The sequence below is a fragment of the Silene latifolia genome, chromosome Y, assembly GCF_048544455.1.
Source record: "Silene latifolia isolate original U9 population chromosome Y, ASM4854445v1, whole genome shotgun sequence".
In the NCBI taxonomy this organism is placed as follows: Eukaryota; Viridiplantae; Streptophyta; class Magnoliopsida; order Caryophyllales; family Caryophyllaceae; genus Silene; species Silene latifolia.
Genome location: NC_133538.1, coordinates 274,655,102 through 274,667,426, shown reverse-complemented (window position 1 = coordinate 274,667,426; position 12,325 = coordinate 274,655,102). Strand labels below are relative to the sequence as shown.

General features: G+C 38.1%; 1 long non-coding RNA gene across 1 annotated transcript; it reads left to right on the top strand.

Annotated features, from left to right (window-relative positions):
• Nucleotides 1-2,096: 2,096 nt before the first annotated feature.
• LOC141627452 (uncharacterized) lies at nucleotides 2,097-4,488 on the top strand. The gene is made up of 5 exons (XR_012537013.1): nucleotides 2,097-2,118; nucleotides 3,189-3,241; nucleotides 3,363-3,516; nucleotides 3,611-4,039; nucleotides 4,140-4,488. It is a non-coding gene; the product is annotated as an uncharacterized LOC141627452 (long non-coding RNA).
• The last annotated feature ends 7,837 nt before the right edge of the window (nucleotides 4,489-12,325 follow it).

The following is a 12,325-nucleotide window of genomic DNA, read 5'->3' as shown; positions in this document are numbered from 1 at the left end:
TTTGGCCAAATGTTCTCTTGATTAGAAGTTGTGCTATTGCTAAGGGAGTGGGAGCGCAGATTGTGTTTCGGTTGCCCACCAATTTTTTGTAAAAATTGATTTGATTTCAATAAAAGTTGCGGTTTAAAATAATAATAATAATAATAATATCTCGTCTGCCTACCAATTTCTTGTAAAATTGTTTAAATCTCAATAAAAGTTGCGTTTTTTATAAAAATAAAAAAAATAATAATATATAATATAATATAATATAATATAATATAATATAATATAATGTTAAATATGATATTTTTTTGCATCCTTTTTATCTTATAATATAATCAGTTACTTCTTAGTTTAAAATAAATATGTATTTAAAGTTAAAATATTGTCATTCATTTTGCTTGCTAATGTATAAAGCTTCATTTGCAGGGTAGTCTGTAATTATTGTCATTGGACTATTAAAGTGGCGCCTCAAATTTTCAACCGGATGAATTTCTATTATGTAACCATTTACTCACATTATCTGACACTCAAAAAAACATTAAATAAAGGATGACATGAGAACTAATAAAGATGGAAAAGAAATGTTAGTGTGAGACATGACTCAGAGCTATGTACAGTGACACACATCACACTTACATATATATATGAGATTCGCTGGTACTTTTAAAAGTAGTAGAGATTATAACTCTAGAGAAGATTTGCTGAAGTACTTATAAAAGTACAAGATATTAAAACTCAAGTATGCAAGAAGTATAGCGTCCTAGATCTATAAAGACTCTGTGATATGACAAGATCACATCAACTATTTATTCTATTAAGGCTTTGTTTGACACAACTAGCTGAAACGGTAGCTAAATCTTGAAAAGATACATGAAATTTGAATAGGTAGTTGAAATCTAATATTGTACCTGAAAATGTAACTGATATTTGGTCAAATAACGTAAAATGACATGGTTTATTATTGCTAACATTTATGTTTCTACAATTATTCTTGTGTTATTGTCGGTGGCAATGTTAGTAATAAGGTAATAATGTAAATTTTTAAAAATACTTGCACAAGTCCCAAGCATGTTTCAAAGAAACTAGGAACAATAATTAATGTATATCGCGATTAGGTAATAAAAAAAAAACTCAAATAGTAAATCAACGAAAGATGTACTTTATGGAAACAAAATTTCATTGAACGGATGTGTGTTTTTTTATTTTAAAAGACTATTGAATGAGGTTTTTTTATTTGCGATTATTAAAGATTCAAGGGTAAAAAAGGTACACAAAAAATAATCAGACACCTTATTTCTCAAATGCTACTTAAGATAACATTTTATTTCATGTACATTTTTTTTAACCAAACTAGTTCTATTACCTGTGACTATGTTGTCATGTTGGTGATGTTATAAAAACTCGGATTTGCAATTGCACTGGTCCTTAAGGAAAAAAGGGCCTTGTAAGAAAAGTGTTTTTAATAATCAATACGTATATTGCCATAATATATCGTCAATGTATATATATGTTATGTATATGACAATAATTTACTAAACTTTTGCCACTGTTTATTAGTATTTTGCCACGAATATTGTTAAGTTTATTAGTGTTTTGCTATAATTATTGTTACTATTGTTTTCGATTTTTTTTTTCTTTTTTTATTATACTCCCTACGTCTCGGTCATTTTTTATCTTTTATTGTTATTCATTAAAAATTGTAAGTTATGTAATTAATTCAACCTAAAAAAAAGTTTATCAAAATAGAAATTTCTACACTTTTATTTGCCAGCTATAATTCAAGATATATTGAATGGTTAACATTGTTTTGAAAGAATATGGTGATGAGTATAGACGCTAAAGAAATAAATATTGATTTTGTCCGTAAAATTTTAGAATGAAAAGCCAAATTTTGATGATTATGTTTTATGTTTTAAATTCTTTCAATATTCTCCTTTTTTATTTTGATGATTGTGTTTTATGTTTTAAATACTATCTTTATCTCTCCTCCCTTATTTTTTTTCCTCTATAACAACAATTTCCTAAATAAACGTTCGTTCCAGTAGCAAATTAGCAAAAACTTTAGTCTTCTCCATATTCTATTTAATGTCAATGGTATTTTACTACTCCTTGTTCAATGGAAAAAATTATGAGGTATTTATTTCTTGTGTTTACATTTATTTTTTATGCTTGTTAAATTTTGTTATTTGCTAAAGTTGGGAATTAGGTGTAAGAAACGTATTGTTTTTTTTGCTTTGATGTTGGGGTTAGTGTAGACTATGGCTAATGGCTTATGTTAATGGGTTACGTTGATCTCAATGCGTTATGTATCAATTAATTTTACATAAGACGATTTATTTGTTTGACAATAAATTTATGCAAAACCGTTTTATAAGAGTATTTATGATGTTTTACTAGGTATTTTCTTGCTTTTCAAGATTGTAACAAGGCATGTTTGGTTTTATATACTCCTGGTTAAACCAAGTATGATGCTATGACTTGTAATGCCTAATAATATTACCTATTTTTAATTAAATTTTTTGTATGATTTGTGAATGTGGGTTTAATATGATTAACTATATTGATTTGAACAACTATCTGGAAGACGAAATACCTGATTTGTATAATAATGTTGCGGCTGATTTCACTAATAATGAGCCGGAAAGAGCAATGATATTAATATTAATAACATTGCTCATGGAAATAGCCAAAATGATTTTGAAGCCTTTATTGGTCAGTGTTTTCTCAGTGAAGAAAAGGTGTATAAATTTTACGAAAATTTTACTAAAAATAATGGGTTTTTAATTCGAAGAAGTTGATTTGTCAATAAGAATGGGAAAATGATTAGGCGAGATTTTTTTGTCATCGAGAAAGATTTCGGAATGAGAAAATTGTTGAACCTTCTAAGGAGCAACGAAATAAACCATCAATAAGGTGGTTTTAAGGCCGCCATGAGGATAAATTTAAAAAACAAAACATGTGACATTTTCCCCAAAGAATGGCATGTTACCCATTTCACATCGCAACATCCCCATGAGTTGTTGTCGCCTATGCAAGTGCGTTTTCTCCCTTCTTATCGTAACATATCTAGAGAAGACGAACAATTATGTTATACAAACATGTCGGACTCTCAGTCAAGCAAATAATGCATGTCATGGAGCTTAAAAAATAATGTGAAACATGGGATTTCCATTTCTCAAGAAAGACGTGCATAATTTTTTCAGTAAAATTCAGCAAGAAAATTTGGACAATGATGCCATGGAGCTACTTGAAATTTGTAAGAGAGCTAAGGCTAAGAATCATTATTTTCAATTTGATTTTATGGTTGATGCTCAAAATAGGCTTGAACATATATTTTGGTCACTTGCTCATTGTTTTGATATGTATCAACTCTATAGAGATTGCACTGGGTATGATACTACTTATCGAGTGAACTCCTAACACATGCCTTTTGGCATTTTTATTGGTATCGACAACCATGGAAGAACTATATTATTTGGTTGCACTCTTCTTCGCAATGAGCGCGAAGCTACATTTCGTTGGCTTATGAAGGTACTAATATATATCTCTAATCTCTACTCACTTTCTTAATTTTTGTATTGACAATTTTAATCATGACGTGACACGTATCTATTTTTATTGATAGACGTTCATTACATTGATGAAGAAACCACCACAGACGATTATAACTGATTAAGATCGCTAGATGTCGACGCAATTTCAGCGGAAATGCCACGCATGCTGTATTTGGCATATTACATCTAAATTTTCTGGTTGGTTTACAACACTTCTTATGAATCAATATTCATATTGGTGTGCTGAGTTTTATAGACTTTTTAGGTTGGACAATGTTCACGATTTTGAACGAGAATGGCCCATCGTTGTTTCGAAGTTTAATTTGCAAGAAAATAAATACATTCGTGGATTATATGATATCAAGGAAAATTGGGTGCTAGCTTATCGCTGTGACCACTTTTTTGGTGGTATGACGACAACAGGAAGATGTGAAAGTATCAATTGTTTTGTAAAGCGTTTTACAACTTTGCGCTCATGCTTGACCCAAATTATCAAACAGGTTATCCTTTAATGTTAATTTTATTTCTTTTTACTTGTAGAACATATAGATTATTTTTATCGATGTCATTTTATGAACTTTTCTATGTCAATATTTGTAGATTGATCTTGCTGTAGAGGATATTAGCAAACTCAACTACATCATACCATGCTAAATACATATAGGGGTTCATGTCCGCGTACTTTGTCTCCTTTAGAAGAAGTGTACCAAGTGTTCAAAGCTTTCTCTTTCAAAAAATTTTAAGAAGAGTTTGAAAGAGCGACCCAATATACGGTACGTGAGGAAAACAATTTGGTTTTTATTGTATAACATTTCAGGGACTTGCGTACGCAAAAACACACTGTCACATGGAGTCGGGATATTATTACATGTAGCTGTAAGCTTTTTAACATTTGGGGCATTCTATGCCGGCATGTGTTATTTGTATTTATGCATAAGGATTGGTTTAAGATTCCAGTGAGATACTTACCCTTACGTTATTGCCAAGATGAATTTCATGCTAAAGTTGGTGTCTCTATGCTTAATACTTGAAATTCAAACACTGACAGAACAAGCAACGGTATTGTTAATCTTGATGATGATTTTATTAGCAGTCCCCCGGTTTCTAAAACTAAAGGTCGTCCCAAGTTTAGACGAAAGATAGGGGAAATAAAGCAACATGAAAGCAAGTTAGAAGTTGTGCTTTGTGTAAAAAGTTCGGCCACAATATCACAACTTATCCGGAGAAGGAAAATGTCCACCCAAATGTCATTCGAGGATGAAGGAGATGGAGGGAGGAGATTACATCTCAATGGAGGGCTAGAAATGCATCTAGCTAATCTCCCTTCCTAATCACTCTTAATCTTCTCCTCATTCTTATCATTCATTCATTCACTACTCTCTCATTCATTAATTCCAAAACAAAAAACCACATCTCTCTCATTCTCTCTTCCTCTCATCACCCAAAAAAAAAACCAAAAAAAAAAACAAAACCAAAAAGAACAACCCGACCACCAAAACAAAACCACACCTCACTCCCGTCCAACAACCACCCCAACCACTCCCGTCCTCTTCCTTCCTCCTCTTGTCTCCCCCGCCACCTGACACAGCACTACCATTGCGGCTCTTGCCACGCCGACCACCAGCCAACCACCAGCCACCACTCCTCACCACCCCACTGCCGCCTCCTTCTACCACGCACCACAGACGCACACCACCACTCACTCTCACGCACAAGTACCACCACTCCGCCTCACCCTCACCCTCACGCCATCCACCCGTCCGCTTTTTTTGTTTTCAATCTCGTTTTTTTGTTTGTTTGTTGGGTGGTTGTGCTGTGCGTTTTTTTTGTTTTTTTTCAATCTTGTTTCCAACACCTACCCGCCTCACCCTCCTCTCGTGCTTATTTTGTTTTCAATCTTCTCGTTTTTTCTTTTTTTAAATAATTTAAGATCTATTTTTTCTAAAATAGGATGGTGGTGGCTATTGATACGTGCTTTTTATATAGTCTTTTTAGCCTATTTCAGCACGTATTTCTATGCATTTTTATACTGTTTTTATAGTATTTTGCCCCGAATTGGCTACTTTGGTTCGTTTTGTCCATTTTGTAGAAATGAACGCGAAAGTAGTGGAATCGTACTCTTTTTCGTCCTTTTTGCATGCATTTAGAGGAGACGGGATTTTTCCAGAGCGAGATACTGCGTTGGGAAGCGTCATGGCACGGATTACGAGGCATTTAGGCGCGGACTTGAGCTGATTAGAAGTCAAAGTACTCGATCGAGCAGTTTACCACTCGATCGAGTGGTTTTTACGTCCCAAGGTGGTCGATCGAGTGGTTTTCCACTCGATCCTTAGCTTGCTGAAAGATGGGTTACTAGATCGAGTAACTTTCTACTCGATCGAGTAGATGCTGCTGAAGATTTGCTCGATCGAGTGGTTTTAATCCACTCGATCGAGTGGTTTCGCTATTATGGGCTTTAATTAGCCCGTGTTATGTTTCATTCCGCAAAAGCTTAATTACTTTGCTATTTAAGCACTCTTTAGTTAGGTCATTAGCATCAGTTTTGATTCACTACTTAGCTTTTATCAAACTTTACTGCGTTAAACATTCTTCTTCACTGTAACCTTGCTCTTTGGATTTATTTCACTCGGATTTGTGTTCTCTACGCCGGATTCGCTTTATTGTAATTCCTTTCTTCTCTTTTATTAATAATTAATCATTGTTTGCTTTAATCATTTGTTTACTTCATTATTTCTTCTGCCCTAATTTCTCTTTTATGCAATTTATTGTCTATTTCATAATGTTTACTGCTGGAAAATTATCTGCTGTTAGTTTAATTAGCGACATGAGTAGCTAAACCCCTTTCATGTTGGGATTAGGGGATCTGCGGTAGGAATGTGGCGATGTAGTAAATGAATTAGATGAATTAATTACAAGACTCTGTCACCATATCAATTTAATTGTATTTATCGACTTAGTTGAGTGCACACTTCTGGGTTAACCTTTAATCTGGCTAAAATTAATCATAGATCGAAAGATTGGACTAAATAGGCCTGCTATGAACAGTAGACTACCCTGACGAGAATGAAAATTAAGTTAGTGGTATTTTAGGATAGAAAGTGGACCGAAAGGACCTTTCAACATCCGTCTTACATTAGTTCGTCTGAGTCATTTACAGCTGAGTCACTGGACTACCGTAGTGAACCGAAATCCTTACATGTCCCTCTCTATCTGATAGTTTAATCTTATTTCTCTACCTTTATTGCTCTTGCCCTTTATTTCTCTTTCCTTTGAAACTCGTAGTTTAGATAACAATTCAAACAACCCCCCCATTTGTGACCAAATAGACGGACTTCTACAGATATCTTGCCTCCCTGTGGAGATCGACCTGACTTCCCTAGCTATATAGTTAGTTTAGTTAGTTTATTTTTGACAGGTACACGACAGACGTGTCAAATTTTGGCGCCGTTGCCGGGGAGGCAATTGCCCTATTTGTTTTCGTTAGTTTATTTTATCCGTCTCAGGGAATTTTTATTCCTTGAGGCGGTTCTTATTCATTTTCTTTCGGTGTTGTTTATGCCCAGGTCGAGACGGGTTTGAATTTGTTTCACCGATTGAGAGCCGAGAGACTATTCAGGCATAGACTCCGCCTGCAGAGAAAATCACGAAAGGAAGACTTGAGTACTTTCGAGCCAGAGTTACATCACTCTCTTTTCGAAGACAATCCGATTTCTACAGTAAAGATGCCAAAACTTTCTAGTCATTCAGTGCCTAAAGCATCCTCTATTCCGAAAGGTTTCAATCTCCAGACTGAGGATGGGAATACATTCGACATCCGTCCTTCTTATATAAATCTGGTGGAGAGAAATATTTATAGAGGTGTGGCAGGTGAAGATCTGAGGAAGCATATGGAGACCTTTACCGATTACTGTTTTACTATCCCCGCCACTAAGGGGGTCACTCAAGACAAGATTAAGGAAGTTTTATTTCCTTTCTCTTTAGCTGATTCAGCAAGGGAGTGGCTGACTCACTTGCACCGCACAGCTGATGGGGTTACAGATTGGGAGTCTCTTGCTCTTGCCTTTTACAAGAGATATTTCCCTCCACAGCGCACCAATCTGCTGAGAGCCAAGATTACCAGTTTCAGACAGGCTCCCGATGAAAGTTTTTGACCCATGGTTCCTAGCTAATCAGTTCTACAATGGGCTGTATGATGACCACAGAGCCATACTTGATGCGGCATCTAGTGGGAGATTTCAGGAGAACACCGATGATGATAAGGGGTGGTCTCTTATTGAAGAGATGGCTAATCACAGTGCTGAGTATGGAAAACCGAGGGATGGGATTAGAACAGTTCATGCAGTCGATAAGCAGGTTGTGGATCAGCTGGAAGCCATGAATGCTAGATTCGACAAGTTGGAGTTACAAGCTGCTGGGGAGCCTCAGACGGTCCATGTTCTTACTAGAGGAGAGATCGTTTCATGTGAGAGATGTGGAGGTAATGATGGCCACACTGCTATTGGCTGTCTTGTAGAGAAGAAACAAGTCCTTGCCTTTCAACAAAATAGGCAAGAAGGAAATTCCTATTACAATAATTAAGGGGCAGTCCATCCCAATTTGAGGTGGACTAGTCAAAATGTGCTCAATCCTACACCTCCTCTACACCAGCATCAGCCTTATGTTCCTCCACACAAGAATCAACAAGGCTTTTAGAAGCCCCCTTCCTTTACTCCTCCTAACCATGGTGCATCATCTTCTGGTGGGGTGAGTGAAATTGGTGAGCTTAAGTCCATGTTGCAAGCCTTTACAAGGCAGTTTCAGCTGAGTGATCAACAGAAAGATGCGTCCATTAAGGCACTTGAAACTCAAGTTGCCCAACTAGCCACGAATCAATCCTCAAGAAAGCAGGGTCAATTACCGACTCAAAATGAGAAGAATCCACACGAGACGGTAAACTTGATAAATCTGAGAAGCGGTCGCTCTTATGAGGGACTGGAAATACAAAAATCAGACCCGAGGAAGGCTAAAACTGATGATGAACAGTGTTTTGTCGAAGAAAGTGAGCTCACGGCAAAGCAAGTGCTCGATCGACTGGTTTCAGGTGGTCGATTGAGCAGATTTAGTGAAGAAAGTGGTCGATCGAGTAGTTTTTCTACTCGATTGAGTGAACAAGGAAACGGTACTAGTCGATCGAGTAGTTTTTCTACTCGATCGAGTGAAGAGCAAAATGGAGTTGCTCGATCGAGTGAAAATTTCACTCGATCGAGTGATATTGATAAAGATTCTACTCGATCGAACGGGTATATTGGTCGATCGAGTAGTTTTAATGACGGGAAGCTTATTCGAGAGCCTGCTAGTGCTCGTTTAAGTGATAAATCACCGGAAAGTCCTCGTTCGAGAGGTAAGAAGCGTCCAAAGGATACAGAACTTGCACCGGAAGATACATTGGAAGAGAGAAACAAGGGACTCGAGATACCTATCACGGTTCCCTTCCCGAGACGTCTGCAGAATTCTAAAGTCAATCAACAATTCGGCAAATTTGTTGAACTTCTGAAAAGCTTGGAAGTCACTGTGCCGTTTATCGAGTTGTTGACAAAGGTACCCTCTTACCTTAAGTATATGAAAGAAATTTTATCGCGTAAGAGGAATATTAGTGATAGTGAGACCGTAGCTTTGACTGAGGTGGGGTCAGCCCTATTTCAAAATAAGTTACCTCCTAAACAGTCAGACCCGGGTAGTTTTTCAATTCCATGTCATATAGGTACCCTTTTGATTGATAACGCGCTATGCGATCTAGGCGCTAGCGTGAGTGTCTTACCGTTGTCTCTGGCTAAGAGACTTGGTTTGACAAAGCTGAGTTGCACCAACATGACAGTCCAGATGGCCGACCGTAGTATATCACGGCCACTAAGTATAGTAGAAGACGTACCTGTGAGGATCGGGAGATTCTTTATTCCTGTTGATTTCGTTGTCTTAGACATCCCCGAAGATGCACACACCCCTATTATTTTAGGGAGACCATTTTTGTCTCGCCCGTGCGATTATAGACGTCGGGGAAAACTTTGACCTTTCGGGTAGGGGATGAGGAGCTGATTTTTCATCAGTCTATGTCCCGGAGGGCTCCCATGCAAGCTCAGCCTTGCAATGCTCTCACTTCTATTGACCCTATTATTGACACTCCAGTTGAAAATTTGGAGTATTGTGCTGCAATTGTTACCCCTCCGCCCCAGATTGAGAGCAAAAAGGAGGAAAGTTCGTCTGTTTTCCTTGCTGCAGGTACAGATGAAAGTAATGAAGGAGCTGTTAAAGGATGTTCTGCAACTGATGTCAATCAATTTGGAAGTAAGGATGCTAAAGACGGTGATAGAGGAGCAAGGACGAGGAAAGTTCACGCTTATGTGGATGTGAACTACTCCCCCCCTACCGTTTCAAATGATAATTCATGCTCATGGAAGTTGAAGAGGACAATCAACATCGCTGAGATGACGTCCTCCAGTCAGGAGCCCTCCCAGGGGCTACTGAATTGCATTGGGAATTGAGCGGGGAAATGCCCCGTGTAACACCTTGTAATAAATAATTTTTGAATTTTCCGTTGAATTTGTTTTTATTGCTTTTAATTAGGACAATTAATTTTAGACATTTTTTTTAGCGTAGATTTAAGACTGTAGACTGTTCTTCTGCGTATTTGGTATTTTGGGATATTTTTGCACGTGTTTTTATATAGGTTTGGGGAAGTTTTACGCATTTCAAAGGAAGAAGGACGAAATTCAAGAGCTTACGCGAGAAAAGAGCTCGATCGAGTGAAAAGTTGGTCGACCGAATGCTTTTTCCAGTTGATCGAGTAAAGCAATAAAGGGGACTTCTCGATCGAGTAGAATTCTGCTCGATCGAGCAACTGGATCATCAAAAGTCCTCGATCGAGTAGTTTAAAACCACTCGATCGAGTGAAAATGCACAGGACGTAGGGAGTTTTACTTTAAACTTCTTATTTTTGTTTTCTAATTCATTTTCCCCAATTTTCGTCTAACCCCTTCCCTAATTGCGATTGAAAGCTCCCCCAAATCCCAATTTTTCTTGCCTAATTACCAAATCCGCCTCCTACAATCTCTTGCTTGCTAATTAGTCTTTCAAAGCCCCTTAATTTCCCCCTTGTTTGTGTTCGTTTTCACGGTTCTAAAAAGGGATTAGGGTTTGTGGTTTTTAGCTCAAAAAATCGCCTCTTGTGCTTGTTTATTTGAAGATTAATTGCTTTTGTAGGATTTCTATCATCAAGTAAGTGATTTCTACTCCCTCATTGCTGTTTAATTTCGTTTTTTCGAATTTTTATGAGGAATTTTGGAATTAGGGTTCGAAATCTGCTTGTAGTCGAATTTTTTTCGACTCTTAATTGTCTTCATTGCCCTTGTCTATCTTGATTGATGATCAATCCCACTTCCTTGCTGTTTGTTGCATGTCTTTTCGAATTTTACATGCTTTTTGCGATATGGGTTCAAGACAGTCGAAATTTTCGACTGTCATTTTGGTTATTGCTGCTGTAATTTATCTAGTTAGCTTCCTTGTCGTCTAATTACTGCTATCTTAGACTGTTATCACACCCATGTCGATGCTTAACATGCTTCAATTCGAATTTTGTGCTAAATTTCGCGATTAGGGCTGTTTCAGTCGAATTTTTTCGACTGTCAGACGGGTTTTATATGCCTTCATGACTTAATTAACCTCAGTTGTTGCTTACATGCTGTTGTTGTTGACTGTTATGCTCGCCTTATCGCCATTTACATGCTGCTATTCAAATTTGTTTGAGGAATTGTTGGGAATTATATGCTGTAGGTCGAAATTTCTCGACTGGTAGGGGAGTTTTCAGGTTATGCATGATTGATTTTCCTTCTGTTTAAGCCACTGTTAGCCACTATTTATCTTATCATGCCCCATACCCTCTGTATAGAGGATGGATTCTAGCACTTTACCTTCTATCAGCTCCACTTCTAGTCCGTCCTTCAGTGAGACGGTGGCCCCTGCTGTTGCCACCGCGTCCGCTTTAGTCACTACTGCAGCCCCAGTGTTCCTAGTTTCAGCTGCAGGTACAGTTTTTGCTCCAGCTAGCTCTTCTGCTAGCTCAGTTCAGGCTGCCACTTCCTCTACGGCCACCACCACTGCTAGCACTGCTTCTAGTTCCTCTTCAGTGGTGGCCATAGCAGCCACTACTCCTACACCAGCCACTGCTTTTACTCCTATGGTGGACTCTTGCAGCCACAGTGCCTTGAGCGACCACTGGTCCCTCACTCCGTCACTGCACGGGCTACTACTTCGGGTTCCAGAGGCCGGGGTCGTAGACAGTCTCGTTCTGCGCCAGCCCCAGCCACCTTTACTTCTACTGCTTTTGCTTCATCTGTTTTCTCTACTTCTGGCACAGTCACAGTCCGAGGGGACACTTCCCTCGACCCTCACCCAGATTATCCGCAGGTACATTTTGTTAACGCTTTACATCGTAAGAAATTTTATGACCTGCTAGGCTGTGTGTATGTTCCTTCCCGATTTCTAGAGAAATCGGCACTTGTGAGACTCGGAATCTACGAGTCGGTTTGTGACTTAGTACGGGGCACGGGGATGGCCGGGCTCATCACTATGAGCGGCCGCACTTTTCTGGAGCTGAGCCTCGAGTTTCTCAACTCTTTTACCTTCTCCTCAGGGGCACACGATACTGGCCCCTCTAGTTCTTCGGTGTCCTTCCGGTTGTTTAACCGGACCTTTCCGATGACCTTAGGGGAGTTTGGTAGGTTACTTGGCCTTACCTCTACGGGCACGATTGC